Source organism: Arachis stenosperma, chromosome 1, assembly GCF_014773155.1.
Source record: "Arachis stenosperma cultivar V10309 chromosome 1, arast.V10309.gnm1.PFL2, whole genome shotgun sequence".
NCBI lineage: Eukaryota > Viridiplantae > Streptophyta > Magnoliopsida > Fabales > Fabaceae > Arachis > Arachis stenosperma.
This window is the reverse complement of record NC_080377.1, coordinates 40,964,261-40,986,948: the sequence shown is the minus strand read 5'-3', so window position 1 is coordinate 40,986,948 and position 22,688 is coordinate 40,964,261. Positions and strand designations below refer to the sequence as shown.

At 37.6% G+C, this 22,688-nt stretch overlaps 1 non-coding gene across 1 annotated transcript; it reads right to left on the bottom strand.

Moving 5' to 3' along the window:
* Nucleotides 1-18,095: 18,095 nt before the first annotated feature.
* LOC130953219 (small nucleolar RNA R71) lies at nt 18,096-18,199 on the bottom strand. Its single transcript, XR_009075396.1, has one exon. It is a non-coding gene; the product is annotated as a small nucleolar RNA R71 (small nucleolar RNA).
* Between the last annotated feature and the right edge of the window lie 4,489 nt (nt 18,200-22,688).

Genomic DNA, 22,688 nt, shown 5'->3' with positions numbered 1-22,688 from the left:
GTTTGACCTTCTTTAGAATGAATCCTAGATAGGTGTTCTGTCACATAATTTTCTATGCGCTTCTTATCTCGGATTTCAACATCAAATTCTTAAAGTAACAATAACCATTTTATCAATCTTAGTTTGACATCCTATTTAGACAAAAGATACTTAAGAATAGAGTGATCAGTATAGACGATTAGTTTTAAACTAATTAAATAATATCTAAATTTATCAAAAGCGAATACTACGAGTAACAACTCTTTCTCAGTTGTTGTGGAATTTTTTTGTGCGTCGTTTTGAAACACAACTTGCATAATAAATGACATGTAACAACTTGTCTTTTCTTTGCCCTAAAACTACGCCTAGAGCATAATCACTAGCATCACACATTAATTCAAATGGTGCGGACCAATTAGGTGGGGGAAATTATTGGTGCACATATAAGCTTAGCTTTCAAATTTTCAAAAGCATGTAGGCAATCTCTATTGAAAATAAATGGAGCTTATTTGATTAATAAACTACTCAGTGGTTTCGTAATTTTTGAAAAATCTTTTATAAATCTCGTATGAAAGTCTACATGTCCCAAGAAACTTTGAATTGCCTTTACATTCACTGATTGTGGTAATTTTTCAATTATCTTCACTTTTAGCCTTATCAACCTTTATGCCCTTAATTGTGATCCGGTGTCCAAGAACAATTTATTTTGTGACTATAAAATGACACTTTTTTCAGTTCAAAACTTAGTTTGTTTCTTAGCACCTTTTCAAAACTAATGACAAGTGGTATAAACAAGTATTAAATGTGTCATCAAATACAGAAAAAGCATCCATAAATATTTCTATAAAATTTTCTACCATACCAGAAAAATGAAAAGTATACACCTTTAAAAAGTGGCGGGTGCGTTACACAACCTGATGTGCATTCTCTGATAAGCGAAAACTCTATAAGGGCATGTGAATGTGGTCTTTTCTTGATGAACGGGGTCAACCGTAATTTGGTTGTACCCCAAATATCCATCAAGAATGCATGGTCGGCAAGCCTCTCCAACATTTGATCAATGAATGGCAGAGGAAAGTGGACCTTCCTTATTGCCAAGTTGAGCCTCCGACAGTCAATGCACATTCTCCAGCCGGTGACTGTTCTTGTAGGGATCAATTCATTTATTTATTAGAGATTACCATGTTCCCTCCTTTCTTTGGCATCATGTATACCGGACTTACCCAATGGCTATCGGAGATGGGGTACATGATTCTCGCATCCCACATCTTTATTACTTCTTTGTGAACAACCTTCTTCATTGTTTGATTGAGTCTTCTTTGTGCTTGCACCATTCGTTTGGAATTTTCTTCAAGTAAAATCTTGTGCATGCACATGGTGGGGTTTATTCCCTTCAGATCACTAATTATCCACCTAATATTAGTCTCATATTTTCTTAATACTTGCAGCAATCTATCTTCTTCTTCTTTATTCAATGAGGCGTTTATAATTACCGGGTAGGTCTCCTTGTCATCGAAGAATGCGTATTTAAACGTGGTTGGTAAGGGTTTTAATTCTAGCCTTGATGGCCCCTCTTTCTCCTTAGTGTCATTTTAGATTTTTTTTCTTCGTTGGACAAGTGTCGGTTAGCTTTTCTTCCTTTTCACTGTTGGAGTGTTGTGGGACATTCTTTAGGTCTCTTTACTAAGAACTTCTTGACTCAATGAATTGATCAAGTCACTTTTCATGCTTTCTTCTACCTCATTGAGATATGAATTCCTTATATTGATTGTCTCATATTTCTCTGTAAGATTTGACATTGTTTTACTTTGGAGGGAGTGTTTTTGCTTTTCTGCCAAATGCTTGGCAATGTGCTCCACTTGTACCTCTAAATTATTGATGAAACTTTCATGGTTTTTGAAATTTATTCTTGTCTCTTGCATAAATTTTTGAGTTTGCTAAACAAATTCAACAGTGAATTGGGACAGTCACTCCGCAGCAAGCTCAAGAGGATTTTGGAATTATATCGAATTGGCTTGCTATTGGTATGAAATGTTGGAGTAACCTTGTCCTTGACTGCCCCAACTAACATTAGGATAGTTTCTTTGTCTAGGAAAGTATAGGTTATTCCCTAACCTTGAGAAATACTCCATGTAGTTAACTTGTTCAGTGGTAGGATGGAATAATTTACACCATTCTTTCTTATGTGCTCCTCCACACAAATCACATGTAGTAACTTGTGAAGTTTGTAGCTATTCTATTTGTGTTGTGAATGAGGATATTTGTTGAAAGAGGAGTTTGTTGAGTACTAAGATTGTATCCATGAAATTTGATTCTATTGTTCCTTGCATACATAAATAAAGAAAGGAAATCAAACGCACTATGCAGAATAAAGAAGAAAAGAAGAATTAAACTGAATAAAGAAAAGAAAAGAAAACATGTGCTTGTGTCATGAAGGTCCAAGTGAAAAGCTTGAGACTGAGTGGTTAAAGTCGTGATCCAAAGCAAAAGAGTGTGCTTAAGAGCTCTGGACACCACTAACTGGGGACTTTAGCAAAGCTAAGTCACAATCTGAAAAGGTTCACCCAGTTATGTGTCTGTGGCATTTATGTATCCGGTGGTAATACTGGAAAACAAAGTGCTTAGGGCCACGGCCAAGACTCATAAGTAGTTGTGTTCAAGAATCAACATGCTTAACTAGGAAAGTCAATAACACTATCCGAAATTCTAAGTTCCTAGAGAAGCCAATCATTCAAAACTTCAAAGGAAAAAGTGAGATGCCAAAACTGTTCAGAAGCAAAAAGCTACAAGTCCCGCTCATCTAATTATAATTAATATTCATTGATATTCTGGAATTTATAGTATATTCTCTTCTTTTATCCTACTTGATTTTCGGTTGCTTGGGGACAAGCAACAATTTAAGTTTGGTGTTGTGATGAGCGGATAATTCATACGCTTTTTGGCATTGTTTTTAGGTAGTTTTTAGTAAGTTCAAGCTACTTTTAGGGATGTTTTCATTAGTTTTTATGTTAAATTCACATTTCTGGACTTTACTATGAGTTTGTGTGTTTTTCTGTGATTTCAGGTAAATTCTGGCTGAAATTGAGGGACTTGAGCAAAACTCTGAAAGAGGCTGACAAAAGGACTGCTGATGCTGTTGGAATCTGAACTCCCTGCACTCAAAATGGATTTTCTGGAGCTACAGAACTCCAATTGGCGCGCTCTCAACGGCGTTGGAAAGTAGACATCCAGGGCTTTCCAGCAATATATAATAGTTCACACTTTATTCGGAAATTGATGACGTAACTTGGCGTTAAACGCCAAGTACATGCTGCTGTCTGGAGTTAAACGCCAGAAAAACGTCATGATCTGGAGTTGAACGCCCAAAACACGTCATAACCCAGAGTTCAACTCCAAGAGAAGCCTCAGCTCGTGGATTGATCAAGCTCAGCCCAAACATACACCAAGTGGGCCCCGGAAGTGGATTTATGCATCAATTACTTACTCATGTAAACCCTAGTAGCTAGTCTAGTATATATAGGACCTCTTACTATTGTATTAGACATCTTTGGTCTCAGTTTTGTTTTATTCTTCATCCTAAGAGGCTATTGATCACGTTTTAGGGGGCTGGCCATTCAGCCATGCCTGAACCTTTTTCTTATGTATTTTCAACGGTGGAGTTTCTACACACCATAGATTAAGGGTGTGGAGCTCTGCTGTACCTCAAGTATTAATGCAATTCTATTTTCTTTTATTCAATTCTATCTTATTCTTATTCCAAGATATTCATTCGCACCTAAGAACATGATGAATGTGATGATTATATGACCCTCATTATCATTCTCACCTATGAACGCGCGTGATTGACAACCACTTCCGTTCTACATGCAACAGAGCTTGAATGTGTATCTCTTAGATTCCCCAACAGAATCTTCATGGTATAAGCTAGATAGATGGCGGCATTCATGAGGATCCGGAAAGTCTCACCTTGTCTGTGGTATTCCGAGTAGGATCCTGGGAATCCGGAAAGTCTCACCTTGTCTGTGGTATTCCGAGTAGGATTCCGGTAATGAATGACTGTGACGTGCTTCAAACTTGCAAGTGCTGGGCGTTAGTGACAGACGCAAAAGAATCAAGGGATTCTATTCCAGTAGGAGCGGGAACCAACCAGTGATTAGCCGTGCTGTGACAGAGCGCGTGAGCGTAGTTTTCACTGCGAGGATGGGGTGTAGCCTTCGGCCAGGTGATGCCTCCAGACGATTAGCCATGCGAGTGACAGCCGCAGAGGACCATTTTCCCGAGAGGATTGAAAGTAGCCATCGTCGAACGGTGAACCCCTATACACAGCTTGCCATGGAAAGGAGTAAGAAGGAATTGAGTTGAAGTAGTAGGAAAGTAGGCGTTCTTGAGCCATACAGTCTCTCCATTCGCTTATCTGAAATTCCCACCAATGAATCTGCATAAGTATCCTATCCCTTTTATTATTTCTTCTTTTTATTATTAATTTTCGAAACCATAAACAAATTTAATCTGCCTAACTGAGATTTACAAGGTAACCATAGTTTGCTTCATACCAACAATCTCTGTGGGATCGACCCTTACTCACGTAAGGTTTATTACTTGGACGACCCAGTACACTTGCTGGTTAGTTGAACGGAGTTGTGTCCACTCATGCCAATTTCAAATTCCATAATTTTACAATGAGTACAACTTAAAGAATAAGGATCACAATTTCGTCCACCAAGTTTTTGGCGCCGTTGCCGGGGATTGTTCGAGTATGGACAACTGACGGTTCATCTTGTTGCTCAGATTAGGTAATTTTTCTTTTCAAAAATCTTTTTCAAAATTTTTCTTTTCTTTTTCATTTTCACAAACTATATTTTTCGAAAAAATTTAATAAAAATCCAAAAAAATTTAGAAAATCATAAAAATCAAAAATATTTTGTGTTTCTTGTTTGAGTCTTGAGTCAATTGTTAAGTTTGGTGTCAATTGCATGCTTTAAAAATTTTTTTCTTGCATTTTTCGAAAATTTCATGCATTCATAGTGTTCTTCATGATCTTCAATTTGTTCTTGATAAGTCCTCTTGTTTGATCTTGATGTTTTCTTGTTTTGTGTTGTTTGTTGTTTTTCATGTGCATTTTTCGTTTATTAGAGTCCATGCATTAAAGATTTCTAAGTTTGGTGTCTTGCATGTTTTCTTTGCATAAAAAATTTTCAAAAATATGTTCTTGATGTTCATCATGATCTTCAAAGTGTTTTTGGTGTTCATATTGACATTCATAGTGTTCTTGCATGTATTTTGTGTTTTGATCCAAAATTTTTATGTTTTGGGTCATGTTTGTGTTTTTCTCTCTCATAATTAAAAATTCAAAAATCAAAAAAATATATTTTCCTTATTTCCCTCCAAATTTTCGAAATTTTGGGTTGACTTGGTCAAAAATTTTCAAAATTAGTTGTTTCTTACAAGTCAAGTCAAAATTTCAAATTTTAAAAATCTTATCGTTTCAAAATCTTTTTCAAAAATCGTATCTTTTTCATTTTTTTTATTTTTCGAAAATTTCAAAAATCTTTTTCAAAATATTTTCAAAATCTTTTTCTTATCTTTACATCTAATTTTCGAAAATTAGCTAACAATTAATGTGATTGGTTCAAAAATTTGAAGTTTGTTACTTTCTTGTTAAGAAAGGTTCAATCTTTAAGTTCTAGAATCTTATCTTGTAGTTTCTTGTTAGTCAAGTCATTTTAAAAATTAAATCTTTTTCAAAATATCTTCTTTTTATCTTTTATTTGATCTTTTTCAAAAATTTTATATTTTTCAAAATATGATTTCAAAATATCTTATCTAACTTCCTATCTTCTTATCTTTTTGAAATTTGATTTCAAATCTTTTTCAATCAACTAACTAACTTTTTGTTTGTTTCTTATCTCTTTCAAAACCACCTAACTACTTTTCCCTCTCTAATTTTCGAAAATATCTCACCCCTTTTTCAAAAATTCTTTTTAATTGTTTTAAATTTTAATTTTAATCTTATTTTATTTCTAATTTTCGAAAATTACTAACTTATTTTTCAAAATTATTTTCGAATTTTCTCTCTCTCTTTTCTTCTTCTATTTAATTATTTAATTACTAACACTTTTCTTCACCTCTCTTCATCCAAAAATCCGAATCTCCTTCTTCATTCTTCTACCCCCTTCTTCTTCTACTAACATAAAGGAATCTCTATACTGTAACATAGAGGATTCCTCTTCTTTTCTTGTTTTCTTCTCTTTCATATGAGCAGGAACAAGGATAAAGGCACTCTTGTTGAAACTGATCCAGAACCTGAAAGGACACTGAAGAGAAAATTAAGAGAAGCTAAATTACAACAATCCAGAAACAACCTTTCAGAAATTTTCGAACAAGAGAAGGAGATGGCAGCCGAAAATAATAATAATAATGCAAGGAGAATGCTTGGTGACTTCACAAAGCCAACGTCCAAGTTTGATGGAAGAAGCATCTCCATTCCTGCCATTGGAGCCAATAACTTTGAGCTGAAACCTCAGCTAGTTGCTTTAATGCAACAAAACTGCAAGTTTTATGGACTTCCATCTGAAGATCCCTATCAGTTCTTAACTGAGTTCTTGCAGATCTGTGAGACCGTAAAGACGAATGGAGTTGATCCTGAAGTCTACAGACTCATGCTTTTTCCTTTTGCTGTAAGAGACAGAGCTAGAGTATGGTTGGATTCACAACCTAAGGATAGCCTGGACTCCTGGGATAAGCTGGTCACTGCCTTCTTGGATAAATTCTTTCCTCCTCAAAAGCTGAGCAAGCTGAGAGTGGATGTTCAAACCTTCAAACAAAAAGATGGTGAATCCCTCTATGAAGCCTGGGAAAGATACAAGCAGCTGACCAAAAGATGTCCATCTGACATGTTTTCAGAATGGACCATTTTAGATATATTCTATTATGGTCTCTCTGAATTTTCGAAAATGTCATTGGACCATTCTGCAGGTGGATCTATTCACCTGAAGAAAACGCCTGAAGAGGCTCAAGAACTCATTGACATGGTTGCAAACAACCAATTCATGTACACTTCTGAGAGGAATTTCGTGAATAATGGGATGCCTTAGAAGAAAGGAGTTCTTGAAATTGACACTCTGAATGCCATATTGGCTCAGAACAAAGTGTTGACTCAACAGGTCAACATGATCTCTCAAAATCTGAATGGATGGCAACATGCATCCAACAGTACTAGAGAGGCAGCTTCTGAAGAAGCTTATGATCCTGAGAACCCTGCCATGGCAGAAGTTAATTACATGGGTGAACCTTATGGAAACACCTATAACTCATCATGGAGAAATCATCCAAATTTCTCCTGGAAGGATCAACAAAAACCTCAACAAGGTTTTAACAATGGTGGACGCAATAGGCTGAGTAATAGTAAGCCATATCCATCATTTTCTCAGCAACAGACAGAGAATTCTGAGCAAAACACTTCTAATTTAGCCAATATAGTCTTTGATCTGTCAAAGGCCACCTTCAGTTTCATGAATGAAACAAGATCCCCCATTAGAAATTTGGAGGCACAAGTGAGCCAGCTGAGTAAGAAAGTCATTGAAACTCCTCCCAGTACTCTCCCAAGTAATACAGAAGAGAATCCAAAAGGAGAGTGCAACGCCATTGACATAGTCAATATGGCCGAATGCACAAGGGAGGAAGAGGACGAAAATCCTAGTGAGGAAGACCTCCTGGGACGTCCCTCAAGCAAGAAGGAGTTTCCTATTATGGATCCAAAGGAATCTGAGGCTCATATAGAGACCATAGAGATTCCATTAAATCTCCTTCTGCCATTCATGAGCTCTGAAGACTATTCTTCCTCTGAAGAGGATGAAGATGTGACTGGAGAGCAAGTTGCTCAATACTTAGGAGCTATCATGAAGCTGAATGCCAAGTTGTTTGGTAATGAGATTTGGGAAAGTGAACCTCCCTTGCTCATTAGTGAACTGGGTTCTTGGATTCAGAAAACTCTACCTCAAAAGAAACAAGATCCTGGCAAGTTCTTAATACCTTGCACCATAGGCACCATGAACTTTGCAAAAGCTCTGTGTGATCTGGGATCAGGGATAAATCTTATGCCACTCTCTGTAATGGAGAAGCTGGGGATCATTGAGGTACAACCTGCCTTGTTCTCATTACAACTGGCAGACAAGTCATTGAGACAAGCTTATGGGTTAGTAGAGGACGTGCTAGTAAAGGTTGAAGGCCTTTACATCCCTGCTGACTTCATAATCTTAGACACTAGGAAGGAAGAGGATGATTGCATCATCCTTGGAAGACCTTTCCTAGCCACAGCAGGAGCTGTGATAGATGTCAACAGAGGTGAATTAATCCTTCAATTGAATGGGGAATACCTTGTGTTTAAGGCACATGGCCATCCCTCTGTGACAGAAGAGAGTAAGCATGAAGAGCTTCTCTCAGTTCAGAGTCAAGAAGAGCCCACACAGTCAAACTCTAAGTTTGGTGTTGTGAGGCCACAACCAAACTCTAAGTTTGGTGTTAAGACCCCATATCCAAACTTTAAGTTTGGTGTGGACAACTATACAACATTGACCTGATCACCTTGTGGCTCCATGAGAGCCATTGTCAAGCTATTGACATTAAAGAAGCGCTTGTTGGGAGGCAACCCAATTTTATTTATCTAATTTTTATTTTATTATATTTTATTGTTATTTTGTGTTTTATTAGGTACATGATCATGAGAAGTCACGAAAAAATCATAAAAATAAAAAACAGAATCAAAAACAGCAGAAGAAAAAATTTTCACCCTGGAGGACGCACAGGCTGGCGTTCAACGCCAGTAAGATGCATCTGGCTGGCGTTCAACGCCAGAACAGAGCACCATTCTGGCGCTGAACGCCAGAAACAAGCAACATTCTGGCGCTGAATGCCAGGAATGTGCCCAGAGAGGAAAAACTGGCGCTGAACGCCAGTAACAAGCATGAAACTGGCGTTCAACGCCAGAAACATGCTTTACATGGGCGTTGAACGCCCAGAATGTGCACCAATGGGCGTCTAAACGCCAGAATGATGCACAAAGGCATTTTACATGCCTATTTGGTGCAGGGATGGAATTCCTTGACACCTCAGGATCTGTGGACCCCACAGGATCCCCACCTAACATATTCCCACCTTACCTTTTAATCCTAATCACACTCTCCTAATCCAAATTCACTCTTCCCCATGTCACACTTCCCAACACCTTTCACCAATCACCTCAATTCCTCTTCCCAATTACCCCATTCACCACTCACATCCATCCACTCTTCCCCATAAACCCCACCTACCTTCAAAAATTCAAACCAATTTTCCTCCCATTCCCACCCAAATGACCGAACATACCTTCCCCCCTTTCCCTATAAATACCCTTCCATTCTACTTCATTTTCACACAACACAACCCCTCCTTCTTCACCTAAGCCGAACCTACCTCTCTCCCTCTCTACCATATTTTCTTCTTCTTCTTCTTCTCTTCTTTCTTCTCTTGCTCGAGGGCGAGCAATATTTTAAGTTTGGTGTGGTAAAAGCACAAGCTTTTTGTTTTTTCCATTACCATCAATAGCACCTAAGACCGGAGTATCCTCTAGAAAAGGAAAAGGGAAGACAAAAGCTTCCACCTCCGAGTCATGGGAGATGGAAAGATTCATCTCCAAGAGCCATCAAGACCACTTCTATGATGTTGTGGCAAAGAAGAAAATGATCCCTGAGGTCCCTTTCAAGCTCAAGAAAAATGAGTATCCGGAGATCCGACATGAAGTCCGAAGAAGAGGTTGGGAAGTCCTAACCAACACTATGCAACAAGTCAGAATTTTAATGGTTCAAGAGTTCTATGCCAATTCATGGATCACTAGGAACCATGACCAAGGTATGAACCCGAGTCCAAAGAATTATCTCATAATGGTTAGGGGGAAATACTTGGATTTCAGTCCGGAAAATGTAAGGTTGGCATTCCACTTGCCTATGATGCAAGGTGATGAACGCCCCTACACTAGAAGGGTCAACTTTGATCAAAGGTTGGACCAAGTCCTTATGGACATTTGTGTGGAAGGAGCTCAATGGAAGAGAGACTCCAAAGGCAAGCCAGTCCAACTAAGAAGACTGGACCTCAAGCCTATAGCTAGAGGATGGTTGGAGTTCATTCAACGCTCCATCATTCCTACTAGCAACCGATCTGAAGTTACTGTGGATCGGGCCATCATGATTCATGGGATCATGATTGGAGAGGAAGTAGAAGTTCATGAGGTCATCTCCAATGAAATCTATAAAATAGCCGACAAGCCCTCACCTATGGCACGGCTAGCTTTTCCTCACCTTATTTGCCATCTATGTTACTCAGCTGGAGTCATCATAGAAGGAGACATCCTCATTGAAGAGGATAAGCCCATCACCAAGAAGAGGATGGAGCAAGCAAGAGAAGCCCATCACGGTTCTCAAGAGATGCATGAGGAAGCTCATCATCAAGAAATCCCTGAGATGCCTCAAGGGATGCACTTTCCTCCCAACAACTATTGGGAGCAACTCAACACCTCCTTAGAAGATTTAAACCATAATGTGGAACAATTAAGGGTGGAACATCATGAGCACTCCATCATTCTCCAAGAAATAAGAGAAGATCAAAGAGCAATGAGGGAGGAGCAACAAAGGCAAGGAAGGGACATAGAAGAGCTTAAAGACATTGTTGGACCTTCAAGAAGAAGACGCCACTAAGGTGGACTCATTCCTTGTTCTTATTTCTTTCTGCTTTTCGGTTTTTTTATGTTGTGTTTATCTATGTTTTGTGTCTTTACTTCATGATCATTAGTATGTAGTAACTATGTCTTAAAGCTATGAATAAATTCCATTAATCCTTCACCTCTCTTAAAAGAAAAATGTTTTAATTCAAAAGAACAAGAAGTACATGAATTTCGAATTTATCCTTGAATTTAATTTAATTATATTGATGTGGTGACAAAACTTTTTGTTTTCTGAATGAATGCTTGAACAGTGCATAATTTTGATCTTGTTGTTTATGAATGTTAAAATTGTTGGTTCTTGAAAGAATGATGAACAAAGAGAAATGTTATTGATGATCTGAAAAATCATGAAATTGATTCTTGAAGCAAGAAAAAGCAGTGAAAAAGGAAGCTTGCGAAAAAAAAAAAGAGAGAAAAAAATTGGCGAAAAAAAAATAGAAAGAAAAAGAAGGAGCAGTAGAAAAAGCCAAATAGCCCTTAAAACCAAAAGGCAAGGGTAAAAAGGATCCAAGGCTTTGAGCATCAATGGATAGGAGGGCGCAAGGAAATTAAATCCAGGCCTAAGCGGCTAAATCAAGCTGTCCCTAACCATGTGCTTGTGTCATGAAGGTCCAAGTGAAAAGCTTGAGACTGAGTGGTTAAAGTCGTGATCCAAAGCAAAAGAGTGTGCTTAAGAGCTCTGGACACCACTAACTGGGGACTTTAGCAAAGCTAAGTCACAATCTGAAAAGGTTCACCCAGTTATGTGTCTGTGGCATTTATGTATCCGGTGGTAATACTGGAAAACAAAGTGCTTAGGGCCACGGCCAAGACTCATAAGTAGCTGTGTTCAAGAATCAACATGCTTAACTAGGAAAGTCAATAACACTATCCGAAATTCTAAGTTCCTAGAGAAGCCAATCATTCAAAACTTCAAAGGAAAAAGTGAGATGCCAAAACTGTTTAGAAGCAAAAAGCTACAAGTCCCGCTCATCTAATTATAATTAATATTCATTGATATTCTGGAATTTATAGTATATTCTCTTCTTTTATCCTACTTGATTTTCGGTTGCTTGGGGACAAGCAACAATTTAAGTTTGGTGTTGTGATGAGCGGATAATTCATACGCTTTTTGGCATTGTTTTTAGGTAGTTTTTAGTAAGTTCAAGCTACTTTTAGGGATGTTTTCATTAGTTTTTATGTTAAATTCACATTTCTGGACTTTACTGAGTTTGTGTGTTTTTCTGTGATTTCAGGTAAATTCTGGCTGAAATTGAGGGACTTGAGCAAAACTCTGAAAGAGGCTGACAAAAGGACTGCTGATGCTGTTGGAATCTGACCTCCCTGCACTCAAAATGGATTTTCTGGAGCTACAGAACTCCAATTGGCGCGCTCTCAATGGCGTTATAAAGTAGACATCCAGGGCTTTCCAGCAATATATAATAGTTCACACTTTATTCGGAAATTGACGACGTAACTTGGCGTTAAACGCCAAGTACATGCTACTGTCTGGAGTTAAACGCCAGAAAAACATCATGATCCGGAGTTGAACGCCCAAAACACGTCATAACCCAGAGTTCAACTCCAAGAGAAGCCTCAGCTCGTGGATTGATCAAGCTCAGCCCAAACATACACCAAGTGGGCCCCGGAAGTGGATTTATGCATCAATTACTTACTCATGTAAACCCTAGTAGCTAGTCTAGTATATATAGGACCTCTTACTATTGTATTAGACATCTTTGGTCTCATTTTTGTTTTATTCTTCATCCTAAGAGGCTATTGATCACGTTTTAGGGGGCTGGCCATTCGGCCATGCCTGAACCTTTTTCTTATGTATTTTCAACGGTGGAGTTTCTACACACCATAGATTAAGGGTGTGGAGCTCTGCTGTACCTCAAGTATTAATGCAATTCTATTTTCTTTTATTCAATTCTATCTTATTCTTATTCCAAGATATTCATTCGCACCTAAGAACATGATGATTGTGATGATTATATGACCCTCATTATCATTCTCACCTATGAACGCGCGTGATTGACAACCACTTCCGTTCTACATGCAACGGAGCTTGAATGTGTATCTCTTAGATTCCCCAACAGAATCTTCGTGGTATAAGCTAGATAGATGGCGGCATTCATGAGGATCCGAAAAGTCTCACCTTGTCTGTGGTATTCCGAGTAGGATCCTGGGAATCCGGAAAGTCTCACCTTGTCTGTGGTATTCCGAGTAGGATTCCGGTAATGAATGACTGTGACGTGCTTCAAACTTGCAAGTGCTGGGCGTTAGTGACAGACGTAAAAGAATCAAGGGATTCTATTCCAGTAGGAGCGGGAACCAACCAGTGATTAGCCGTGATGTGACAGAGCGCGTGAGCGTAGTTTTCACTGCGAGGATGGGGTGTAGCCTTCGGCCAGGTGATGCCTCCAGACGATTAGCCATGCGAGTGACAGCCGCAGAGGACCATTTTCCCGAGAGGATTGAAAGTAGCCATCGTCGAACGGTGAACCCCTATACACAGCTTGCCATGGAAAGGAGTAAGAAGGATTGAGTTGAAGCAGTAGGAAAGTAGGCGTTCTTGAGCCATACAGTCTCTCCATTCGCTTATCTGAAATTCCCACCAATGAATCTGCATAAGTATCCTATCCCTTTTATTATTTCTTCTTTTTATTATTAATTTTCGAAACCATAAACAAATTTAATCTGCCTAACTGAGATTTACAAGGTAACCATAGTTTGCTTCATACCAACAATCTCTGTGGGATCGACCCTTACTCACGTAAGGTTTATTACTTGGACGACCCAGTACACTTGCTGGTTAGTTGAACGGAGTTGTGTCCACTCATGCCAATTTCAAATTCCATAATTTTACAATGAGTACAACTTAAAGAATAAGGATCACAATTTCGTCCACCAAAACAATATCTAAGTTAATGATTCCATCGGATGTATGTTGTTACTCTCAATTAATCCTAGCAATGGCACCAAAAACTTGATGAGGCAAAATTGATATGCTCGTATATTGGCAAGTGCACCAAATCGCTCCAAGTAATACCACAGTGAGTGGATATCGTTCCAACGAGTATTAATGGATTCAGGCAAGCAACGTCTAATTGAATCTCTAATTAGATCAATCAAACCTTGGTAAGAGAAATTTGAATCGTGAAATAAAAGTAAGAATAGCGAAGAGAGAATTGATTTTGGGTTAATTTTGGGCGAGAAAAGGCTTAGAGATTTAGGAAGTAATCAAGAATAAGGATGTTAAAGGTTTTGAAGATGTTAAATTCTTAGAAAAAACAATACTTGTATTTTGACTCATAGAAAAATCTTTTCACAGCAAATCATTTATAACTAAATTCCAATTCTTTGGCAATCTAATTTCTCTTAAATTAATTAATCGTCAATTTCTTGGTCAACTAATTAGTAGAAGAGGCTAACAACGGTTTTGATTTAAAGTCACAGAACATTCAAAACCTATTCTTAGCTGAATTAAATGTCATATATTCAAAATCTAGTTCTATACAATTGAAGATTATGAGATGAGTTTCAAGCTAGTTCTGATATTAAATTTTCTAAAGTAATAACAGAATCGAAAACTGAATTAGAATATTTTCCAATACTTCTAACCATTAAAGATGAAGAACGAAACATTAATCTTGAAAAAGTAGAAAAGCATGAATCAAAGTAAAGAAAACACTTGCATTATGATGAACGGATAATTTATACGCTTTTAGGGATGTTTTCATTAGTTTATATGCTAAATTCACATTTCTGGACTTTACTATGAGTTTGTGTGTTTTTCTGTGATTTCAGGTATTTTCTGGCTGAAATTGAAGGAACTGAGCAAAACTCTAATAGGAGGCTGACAAAGGACTGCTGATGCTGTTGGAATCTGACCTCCCTGCACTCGAAATGCATTTTCTGGAGCTACAGAACTCCAAATGGCACGCTCTCAATGGCGTTGAAAAGTAGACATCCAGAGCTTTCCAGCAATATATATAGTCCATACTTTATTCGTGATTAGATGATGTAAACTGGCGCTCAACGCCAATTCCATGTTGCTGTCTGGAGTCAAACGCCAGAAACACGTCACGAACCGGAGTTGAACGCCCAAAACACGTTACAACTTGGCGTTCAACTCCAAAAGAAGCCTCAGCTCATGGATAGATCAAGCTCAGTCCAAACATACACCAAGTGGGCCCTGGAAGTGGATTTATGCATCAATTACTTACTCCTGTAAACCCTAGTAGCTAGTCTAGTATAAATAGGATAGTTTACTATTGTATTAGACATCTTTGGACGTTTAGTTCTGAGATCTTGGGGGCTGGCCATTCGGCCATGCCTGGACCTTCATCACTTATGTATTTTCAATGGTGGAGTTTCTACACACCATAAATTAAGGGTGTGGAGCTCTGCTGTACCTCAAGTTTTAATGCAATTACTACTATCTTCTATCCAATTCGATTTATTCCTGTTATAAGATATTCGTTGCACTTCAACTTGATGAATGTGATGATCCGTGACACTCATCATCATTCTCATCTATGAACGCGTGTGACTGACAACCACTTCCGTTCTACCTTAGACCGGGCACATATCTCTTGGATTGCTTAATCAGAATCTTCGTGGTATAAGCTAGAATTGATGGCGGCATTTATGGGAATCCGGAAAGTCTAACCTTGTCTGTGGTATTCCGAGTAGGATTCCGGGATTGAATGACTGTGACGAGCTTCAAACTCCTAAAGGCTGGGCGTTAGTGACAAACGCAAAAGAATCACTGGATTCTATTCCAACCTGATTGAGAACCGACAGATGATTAGCTATGCTGTGACAGAGTATTTGGACCTTTTTCACTGAGAGGATGGGATGTAGCCATTGACAACAGTGATGTCCTACGTACAGCTTGCCATAGAAAGGAGTGATGAAAAACTAGAAGGAAGAAGTAGGAAAGCAGAGATTCAGAAGGAACACAGCACCTCCATACACCTATCCAAAATTTCCACCATTGGATTACATGAGTAACTTTATCTTTATTTTCTGTTTATTTACTATTATTTGATTTTCAAAATTCCATAATCAATTATTATCCGCCTGACTGAGATTTACAAGATGACCATAGCTTGCTCCATACCAACAATCTCTATGGGATCGACCCTTACTCACGTAAGGTTTATTACATGGACGACCCAGTACACTTGCTGGTTAGTTGAACGGAGTTGTGGAAAGGAAGTGCTGAGTTAATAGATGCACATACCAAAGAGCCATTAGTGATGATCACAATTTCGTCCACCAAGTTTTTGGCGCCGTTGCCGGGGATTGTTCGAGTATGGACAACTGACGGTTCATCTTGTTGCTCAGATTAGGTAATTTTTTTTTCAAAATTTTTCAAAAATCTTTCAAAATTTTTTTATTTATTTTCATTTTTTTAAGAATATTTTCGAAAAAAAATAATAAAAATAAAAAGGAAATCATAAAATCATAAAAAAACCAAAAATATTTTGTGTTTCTTGTTTGAGTCTTAAGTCAATTTTTAAGTTTGGTATCAATTGCATGTTTTTAAAATTTATGCATTATTTTTTCGAAAATTCCATGCATTCATAGTGTTCTTCATGATCTCCAAGTTGTTCTTGGTAAGTTTTCTTGTTTGATCTTGATGATTTCTTGTTGTGTGTCTTTTATTGTTTTTCATATGCATTTTTGCATTCATAGTGTCCATGCATTAAAGATTTCTAAGTTTGGTGTCTTGCATATTTTCTTTGCATAAAAAATTTTTTCAAAAATATGTTCTTGATGTTCATCATGATCTTCAAAGTGTTCTTGGTGTTCATCTTGACATTCATAGTGTTCTTGCATGCATTAAGTGTTTTGATCCAAAATTTTCATGTTTTGGGTCATATTTGTGTTTTTCTCTCTCCTCATTAAAAATTCAAAAATCAAAAAAATATCTTTTTCTTATTTCTCTCCTAATTTTTGAAAATTTGAGTTGACTTAGTCAAAAATTTTTAAAATTAGTTGTTTCTCATAAGTCAAGTCAAATTTTCAATTTTAAAAATCCTATCTTTTCAAAAAAATTTTTAAAAAATCAAATCTTTTTTATTTTTATATTATTAATTTCGAAAATTTTAAAATTATTTTCAAAATCTCTTTCTTAATTTTATTTCAAATTTTTGAAATTACACTAACAATTAATATGATTGATTCAAAAATTTGAAGTTTGTTACTTTCTTATTAAGAAAGGTTCAATCTTTAAATTCTAGAATCTTATCTTTTAGTTTCTTGTTAGTTAAGTAATTAATTTTAATTTTAAAAATTAAATCTATCTTATCTTATCTTTTATATCATATCTTTTTCAAAATTTTATCTTTTTCAAAAATTTGATTATAAAATATATTTTCTAACTTCTTATCTTTTTATCTTTTCAAATTTGACTTTAATATCTTTTTCAACTAACTATTTGACTTTTTGTTTGTTTCTTATCTTTTTCAAAATCACCTAACTACTTCTCTCTCTCTAATTTTCGAAAATATCTCATCCTTTTTCAAAAATTCTTTTTAATTAATTAATTATTTTAAATTTTAATTTTGATTTTATTTCTTATCTTTATTTTTCGAAAATCATTTAACTCTTTTTTAAAATTTATTTTTGGAAAATTTCTCCTTCTCTCATATTATTCTATTTATTTATTCATTCACTAACACTTCTCTTCACCTCTCTTCATCTCAATTCACTACCCCTATCCTTACCCTTCTGTTTGGATTCTCCTTTCTTTATTCCCTTTCTTCTTCTACTAACAATAAGGAACCTCTTTACTGTGACATAGAGGATTCCTCTTTCTTTTCTTGTTCTCTTTTTCCCTATATGAGCAGGAACAAGAAAAAAGGCATTCTTGTTGAAGCTGACCTTGAACCTGAAAGGACTCTGAAGAGGAAATTAAGAGAAGCTAAATTACAACAATCCAGAAACAACCTTACTGAAATTTTCAAACAGGAAAAAGACATGGCAGCCGAACCTAACAACAATAAAGATGCTTGGTGATTATACTACACCTACTTCCAAGTTTGATGGAAGAAGCATCTCAATCCCTACCATTGGGGCAAACAATTTTGAGCTGAAACCTCAACTAGTCGCTCTAATGCAATAAAACTGCAAGTTTTATGGACTTTCATCAGAAGATCCCTATTAGTTTTTAACTGAGTTCTTGCAGATCTGTGAGACTGTAAAGACGAATGGAGTATATCCTGAAGTCTACAGGCTCATGCTTTTCCCTTTTGCTGTAAGAGACAGAGCCAGAACATGGTTGGATTCACAACCTAAAGATAGCCTGGACTCCTGGGATAAGCTGGTCACGGCCTTCTTGGCTAAGTTCTTTCCTCCTCAAAAGCTGAGCAAGCTTAGAGTGGATGTTCAGACCTTCAAACAAAAAGATGGTGAATCCCTCTATGAAGCTTGGGAAAGATACAAACAGATGACTAAAAGATGTCCTTCTGACATGTTTTCAGAATGGACCATGATAGATATATTCTATTATGGTCTATCTGAGTTCTCTAAGATGTCATTGGACCATTTTACAGGTGGATCCATTCACCTAAAGAAAATGCCTGTAGAAGCTCAAGAACTTATTGACATGGTTGCAAATAACCAGTTCATGTACACTTCTGAGAGGAATTCTGTGAATAATGGGACGCCTCAAAGGAAGGGAGTTCTTGAAATTGATGCTCTGAATGCCATATTGGCTCAGAACAAAGTGTTGACTCAGCAAGTCAACATGATTTCTCAAAGTCTGAATGGATGGCAAAATGCATCCAACAGTACTAAAGAGGCATCTTCTGAAGAAGAAGCTTATGATCCTGAGAACCCTGCACTGGCAGAGATAAATTACATAGGTGGACCTTATAGAAACACCTACAATTCATCATGGAGAAATCATCCGGATTTCTCATGGAAGGATCAACAAAAGCCTCAACAAGGCTTTAATAATGGTGGAAGAAATAGGCTCACCAATATCAAGCCTTATCCATCATTTTCTCAGAAACAGACAGAGAATTATGAACAGAATATCTCTAACTTAGCAAATTTAGTCTCTGATCTATCTAAGGCCACTTTAAGTTTCATGAATGAAACAAGGTCCTCCATCAAAAATCTGGAGGCACAAGGGGGCCAGCTGAGTAAGAAAATCACTGAAACCCCTCCTAGTACTCTCCCAAGCAATACTGAAGAAAATCCAAAAAGAGAGTGCAAGGCCATTGATATAATCAATATGGCCGAACCTAGAGAGGAAGGAGAGGACATGAATCCCAATGAGGAAGACCTCATGGGACGTCCCTCAAGCAAGACGGAGTTCCCTATTGAGGATCCAAAGGAATCTGAGGCTCATATAGAGACAATAGAGATTCCATTAAATCTCCTTCTGCCATTCATGAGCTCTGAAGACTATTCTTCCTCTGAAGAGGATGAAGATGTAACTGGAGAGCAAGTTGCTTCAAGCAAGACGGAGTTCCCTATTGAGGATCCAAAGGAATCTGAGGTCATATAGAGACAATAGAGATTCCATTAAATCTCCTTCTGCCATTCATGAGCTCTGAAGACTATTCTTCCTCTGAAGAGGATGAGATGTAACTGGAGAGCAAGTTGCTCAATATCTAGGAGCCATCATGAAGTAAATGCCAAGTTATTTGTTAATGAGAGGAAGCATGAAAGCTTTCTCTCAATGCAGAGTCACAGAGCCCCCACAGTCAAACTCTAAGTTTGGTGTTGGGAGGCCACAACCAAACTCTAAGTTTGGTGTTGAACCCCCACATTCAACTCTAAGTTGGTGTTGGGAGGTCCTAACATTGACCTGATCACCTGTGAGGCTCCATGAGAGCCCACTGTCAAGCTATTGATATTAAAGAAGCGCTTATTGGGAGGCAACCCAATTTTTATTTATCTAATTTTATTGCTCTTTTATGTTTTATTAGGTTCATGATCATGTGGAGTCACGAAAAAATACTAAAATAAAAACAGAATAAAAAATAGCAGAAGAAAAATCACACCCTGGAGGAAGGATAAGGAGCATCTGGCTGGCGTTCAACGCTAGAACAGAGCATAGAGCTGGCGCTGAACGCCAGAAACAAGCATGGAACTGGCGTTCAACACCAGAAACATGCTGCACATGGGCGTTGAATGCCCAGAACATGCATCACTTCGGCGTTTAAACGCCAGAATTGCATGGAAAGGCATTTACATGCCTAATTGGTGCAGGGATGTAAATCCTTGACACCTCAGGATCTGTGGACCCCACAGGATCCCCACCTACCTCAACTCACCTTCTCCCTTCTTCACCAATCACCTTAATCCCTCTTCCCCATCATCTCTTCACCACTCACATCCATCCATCCTTCCCACCCAAACCCACCCTACATGGCCGAAACACAAACATCTCTCCTTCTCCCCCATATCTTCTTCTCCTTCTTCTATTCTTTCTTCTTTTGCTTGAGGGCGAGCAACATTCTAAGTTTGGTGTGGTAAAAGCATAGCTTTTTTGCTTTTCTTGCTTTTCCATAACCATTGATGGCACCTAAGGCCAGAGAAACCTCAAAAAAAAAATAAATAAAAGAGAGAAAAGAAAGAGAAGAGAAAAGAGAAGACAAAAGCTTCCACCTCTGAGTCATGGGAGATGGAAAGATTCATCTCAAGGGTCCATAGCTCAGTAGAAGAGCATTTGACTGCACATCAAGAGAGCATGAGGAATTTCCTCATCAAGAAATTCCTAAGATACCTCAGGGGATACATGTTCCTCCACATAATTATTGGAAGCAACTAAGGATAGGAACACCAAAATCACTAGGGATCATGCAACAGAAGCAAGGAAGAGACATAAAGGAGCTCAAAAAGCACCATTGGACCTTCAAAAGGCGCCACCCTCACTAAGGTGGACTCATTCCTTAACTTCCTTGTTCTTATCTCTCTGTTTTTCGATTTTTTATGTTACATGTTTATCTATGTTTTGTGTCTCTACTTCATGATCATTAGTATGTAGTAACTATGTCTTAAAGCTATGAATAAATTCCATAAATCCTTCACCTCTCTTAAATGAAAAATATTTTTAATTCAAAAGAACAAGAAGTACATGAATTTCGAAAATTGTCCTCGAAATTAGTTTAATTATATTGATGTGGTGACAATACTTTTTGTTTTCTGAATGAATGCTTAAACAGTGCATAATTTTGATCTTGTTGTTTATGAATGTTAAAGTTGTTGGCTCTTGAAAGAATGATGAATAAAGAGAAATGTTATTGATGATCTGAAAAATCATGAAAATTGATTCTTGAAGCAAGAAAAAGCAGTGAAAAAGCAAAAGCTTGCGAAAAAAATTTTGCAAAAAAAAAATTTAGAAAAAAAATGAAAAAGCAAGCAGAAAAAGCCAATAGCCCTTAAAACTAAAAGGCAAGGATAAAAAGGATCCAAGGCTTTGAGCATCAATGGATAGGAGGGCCCAAGGAAATAAAATCCAGGCCTAAGCGGCTAAATCAAGTTGTCCCTAACCATGTGCTTGTGGCATGCAGGTCCAAGTGAAAAGCTTGAGACTGAGTGGTTAAAGTCGTGATCCAAAGTAAAAAGAGTGTGCTTAAGAGCTCTGGACACCTCTAACTGGGGACTCTAGCAAAGCTGAGTCACAATCTGAAAAGGTTCACCCAGTCATGTGTCTGTAGCATTTATGTATCCGGTGGTAATACTGGAAAACAAAATGCTTAGGGCCACGGCCAAGACTCATAAAAGTAGCTGTGTTCAAGAATCAACAAACTTAACTAGGAGAATCAATAACACTATCCGAAATTCTAAGTTCCTAGAGAAGCCAATCATTCTGAACTCAAAGGAAAAAGTGAGATGCCAAAACTGTTCAGAAGCAAAAAGCTACAAGTCCCGCTCATCTAATTAGAACTAATATTCATTGATATTTTGGAATTTATAGTATATTCTCTTCTTTTTATCCTAATTGATTTTCAGTTGCTTGGGGACAAGCAACAATTTAAGTTTGGTGTTGTGATGAGCGGATAATTTATACGCTTTTTGACATTGTTTTTAGGTAGTTTTTAGTATGATCTAGTTACTTTTAGGGATGTTTTCATTAGTTTTTATGATAAATTCACATTTCTGGACTTTACTATGAGTTTGTGTATTTTTCTGTGATTTCAGGTATTTTCTGACTGAAATTGAGGGAACTGAGCAAAACTCTGATAGGAGGCTGACAAAGGACTGCTGATGTTGTTGGAATCTGACCTCCCTGCACTCGAAATGCATTTTCTGGAGCTACAGAACTCCAAATGGCGCGCTCTTAATGGCGTTGGAAAGTAGACATCCAAAGCTTTCCAGCAATATATAATAGTTTATACTTTATTCGTGATTAGATGACGTAAACTGGCGCTCAACGCCAGTTTCATGTTGCTGTCTAGAGTCAAACGCCAGAAACACGTCACGAACCGGAGTTGAACGCCCAAAACACGTTACAACTTGGCGTTCAACTCCAAAAGAAGCCTCAGCTCGTAGATAGATCAAGCTCAGCCCAAACATACACCAAGTGGGCCCTGGAAGTGGATTTATGCATCAATTACTTACTCCTGTAAACCCTAGTAGCTAGTCTAGTATAAATAGGATAGTTTACTATTGCATTAGACATCTTTGGACGTTTAGTTCTGAGATCTTGGGGGCTGGCCATTCGGCCATGCCTGGACCTTCATCACTTATGTATTTTCAACGGTGGAGTTTCTACACACCATAGATTAAGGGTGTGGAGCTCTGCTGTACCTCAAGTTTTAATGCAATTACTACTATCTTCTATCCAATTCGATTTATTCCTGTTCTAAGATATTCGTTGCACTTCAACTTGATGAATGTGATTATCCGTGACACTCATCATCATTCTCACCTATGAACGCGTGTGACTGACAACCACTTCGGTTCTACCTTAGACCGGGCACATATCTCTTGGATTCCTTAATCA